The following is a 4,402-nucleotide window of genomic DNA, read 5'->3' on the forward strand; positions in this document are numbered from 1 at the left end:
TGATCTAGGCCAAACACTTCATAATGACTGATCACTCACTGACTTTTCATTTAGACCACCAGGATATAATTTTAATACATGATGATAGATTCTAATGTTTTTAACCACTATTATAATATATTATAGTGTATTATAATTATCATAGTAATATATTAATAATTTTGATAAGTATGATAATCACAGTTATAATCCATTATAGTGTATTCTAATAAGATAGTTGTAATACAAATTTACATTGTATTATAATCACAGTTAAAAGGGTCTTACTCATTCTGTTCTTTTCCATTTCTCATATCTTCTGGTCACATCATGTGTCCAGTGCTGTGGTTTGTATATATACTCTGTGTGTAATGTGTGTAACTTGTCGTGTGATACTGCATCTTGTTCTGCGCACCACAACTCATTGAAACATCACTCACCACCCTTAGTTAGAGGGAGACTCTTCTGACCACATGGTTGGTCAACTAAATTCACAAGACACTAACCTCCATTATTGCATTTTTTTAATTATTATTATTCATTTTGTCTAAAATATACATGGTAGAAGTTGTAGATTAACTGTTGTAGATTCCCCATCCACCCAGTAAACTCCAGATTATTCAAATTCTAGAGGTAGAACGTATGGTGAGACCTACTGTAAATACCCTTTTTTGAGCGGTGGTCACACCGTCTCCATAGCGTGGCCGTGTGTGTAGGTATGTTTGTTTGTTTGTATGTGGGTGGGTGGGTCTGTATGTAGCCTCAAGCCTGTGTAGTACCTTTTCTGACCATTCTGACCACACATGTTAAGGGAGGGGCGCTGTTGTCCTGTCCAGGCCACACACACACACACACACACACACACACACACACACACACACACACACACACACACACACACACACACACACGGGGGGGGGGGAGAACCACCGCTCAGTTCACACGGGTGTGATTTTCTGTTCACCAACTGTTTTATGATGTTATTTTATATGCATAGTAAGTACAGTGTTGGCCTGTCATTTAATGTTTTTATGAATTGAGTAAAAAAGGACCAGAATGCAAACAAGCCATTGTGCTTTCTTCGTAGTTTAAATCCTATTAGTAGATGTATCTGAACTGTTCTGTCCTCCTCTGTACTTTTTCCTATGCAAACTTCTATTAAAGTATTCAATCAACCAATCATTCAAATATGTTCTTGTACAGGGCTGGGAATTGGATATAGGCATCCCAGCCTAGTGGAGATCTGCACTTTGTGGAGCAAACTTTTCAAGTTATAAATATGTATAGCTATCCATTGGGAGCGCTGTTCCACCGCTCCAAAAAGGTTACATATTCGTCAGGTCAGTAACCTATTAACCTTACGAAACGTTACGAAACGTTTTCGAAATCGAAACGTTTTTGTTCTGTGATTTACACCCACCCTGCATGTAACCTAAATAAAGAAGACTCAAATCGTCCGAGTTGCCAATTCTTTATTCAGTTATACGTGTACGTTGGATTCATTTGGCTAAATTACGATGATAAAGTTCATACACTTTGCAGACTTTCTTATCCATAGTGTATGGCATTCAAAGTGGCTGTAACTGCGTAAGCAGCAGGAAGCCTATTCAACAAATTACATTCAGTAAGTAACTAGGATAACAGGTGGACATAAAACCCAGCATTTGTCTAAAAACCAGTGGTTCTCAAATATTTTCATGTCAAGTACCACCAAATTCATATGGAGCTGGGCCCCCATTTGAAAACATCCTCTGCCAGGGGACCCCCAATTAGAGAAGATTTGTGTTAAAAAAAATGCAGATCTTTTAAGCTCACAACACTTTGTGAGCTTGTAGATTTCGAAATATCCCAGTATAAAATAAGGTTAAAATTTGTAAAATTTGATTAACTAATTTAGCTGGAGACCGTCACACCCTGGAACCCCCTCAAGTACCACTAGGGGCCCCTGTTTGAGAAGCACTGGTCTAAACCAGGGGACTTCAACATTTTCAGGCCAGGGACCCCTTAGCTGAGAGAGAGAGAAGAAGCAGGGACCCCCACTTCATTTTGTATAAAATTGTGTTGCAGATTAAACATTTTTATGGATTTCTTTTGGAATAGGCCTAATGTGTATTTTCAGACATTTAACCACTTGAACCGTCAAATACTTATAGTCTGCTCTTCTTTCCCTCTAAAAAACCCCGCCAAAAATAACCGATCTACAAGCTTATTGTAGATCTGCTATTTTTGGCTAAGGTTCCACTCAGAATAGGGATGCTAGGGTTTAAATTTAATGTAAAAAACATGATCCTATCACACAAAGACTTGGTGGCCCTCTGTATTAACTCTGACTCTCTGAGGACCCCCTAGGTGTCCTGGAACCCCTGTTGAAGAGCCCTGGTCTAAACATTTTTATACAGTCTATGGCAGAGGTTCTCAAACTTTTTTGTCCCCTGTAAATAACTTTTTCATCCATGGCACACCTGAATTATGCTGTTAATTTTTAGAATCTCATGTCGTTTATGCTGCGTAAATATGCAAATCATTCCCCCAAAGAATCGGTATGTCACGGAGGAAAACTTTGAGAGAATATCAGTTTCCATCAGAAAAGACTGAAAATAACTTGATGTTTAACCACTTCACCAAAAAAATCGCAGATCTACAAGCTTGTGACACGTTGTGAGCTTGTAGATCTAGCCATTTCTGCTGAAGAGAATTGGGGAATATGGGAAAAGAACTCAAGTACAGTGCAACTCAGGTTAGTGGTTCCTGTGTAAATAAGCCAAAAAGCTTACTAGGGTCACCTTTTAGTTGACCTTGTACCAGTGATTTGTACTGTCATGAAACTGTACTTTTTCCTATGCAACCTTCTAATAAATTATTCACTCAATCAACCAATCAATCAATCAACCAACCAATCAATCAATCAGGTCTGTTTTATTATATATATATATATATATATATATATATAGGCCTATGAACTTTTCTATATTTTCACCACAAAAAAACAGGTGTGGGGCAATTCTTTGGCTGCTTATATAAAGCATTACATAAAACAATGCATTCCCTCCCTTCCAGCCAGGAGTGATATAATAACACGGATAAATGGAGGCTCTTAATTCAAAGACTCATTTGATAGTAATTTATATTAACGGGCCACGGCTATGTTAATGTAATATGTCAGTCAAACCACATGAAAACAACTATAATAACTGTGACACTGCATACACTAACACTGCTTGTCACAATGTTGAGTCGACGGTGAAAGGTTAGACTCAATTTATTATCCATTGCGCAAGCGCAAAAATAGAACAGATCTACAAGCTGATAGCACGTCACTTGGCGGCCGCGCTGTCGGCTTGTAGATCTGTCATTTTTTAACAAGCGACGCCGCTGTACCACTGAACTATAGACGCGAGCGTTATACAATATTGCTGCGTTATATAAGTGAGCCATATAGTGGGCCAATGGAAACGTGTCTCGTGCGTCACGTGACTACGTGCGTCTTCAGTCTATCTCGGTGTGTAAATCATTCTGTGCAACCCCTCGCGTCAACAGGCTTTCCACAGGACCGGTGGAAAGCCTGGTTGGTTCACATCTCCTACTCGGCGTTAATATCCGGTCTAGAACCCGCCTACCGTATCTGGTAGGTTGCAGATACTCACACAGAGCCGTTTCCATATCCGCCCAAGACCGGAGAAGCAAACTCGCAGCGTGAAATGACCCCGGCCGTTTATATAAACGAGCCCGAGCCCGAGCCATGTAGCATAAACATAACGGTCGTATCTCACGACCGTCATGGTTCCGGGTGGCAAGGTTTTGGGCAGAGCGACTTCATTCGCCGCTTACAGCTACACAAACACTCAGATTTCACAAACAAAGTGCTTAATAAAGCCACACACGTGTCTAAATACGATACGCCCTACTATAATTACCCGTATCCTCCGTATTATTTAATAAGAAGCCTTTTTATCCGATCGTTTTGTGTGTCTTCAGAGCCCTGTATTGGAGAGTCGCGTCATCTCCATTCACTTCAAATACCTGTCCTCATGAAGAGAACGGAGATCACGTCACTCTTCAATACAGGGCTCAGGGGAAAACCAGAAAATACACAAAACGGTCGGATAAAAAGGCTTCTTGTTAAAGAATACGGAGGGTACGGGTAATTATAGTAGTGCGTACCGAATTTAGACACGTGTGAGCCTTGGTTAAGCACTTTGTTTGTGAAATCTGAATGTTTGCGTCGCTGTAAGTGGCAAATTAAGTCGCTCTGCCCGAAATCATGTCAATTCGGAACCATGACGGTCGTATGTTTCAGGGCTACTAGCAGACCAATGGGAACGTGTCTCTGGGTGTCACGTGACCGCGTGCGGTCTGCCGTTCGTTCAGCGTGTAAATCATTTTGTCAAATCTTTAGTAGGCTAGCTGGAGAGGCTACCACCAG

This window comes from Nannobrachium achirus (genome assembly GCF_963921795.1).
Source record: "Nannobrachium achirus genome assembly, chromosome: 22".
Lineage (NCBI taxonomy): Eukaryota > Metazoa > Chordata > Actinopteri > Myctophiformes > Myctophidae > Nannobrachium > Nannobrachium achirus.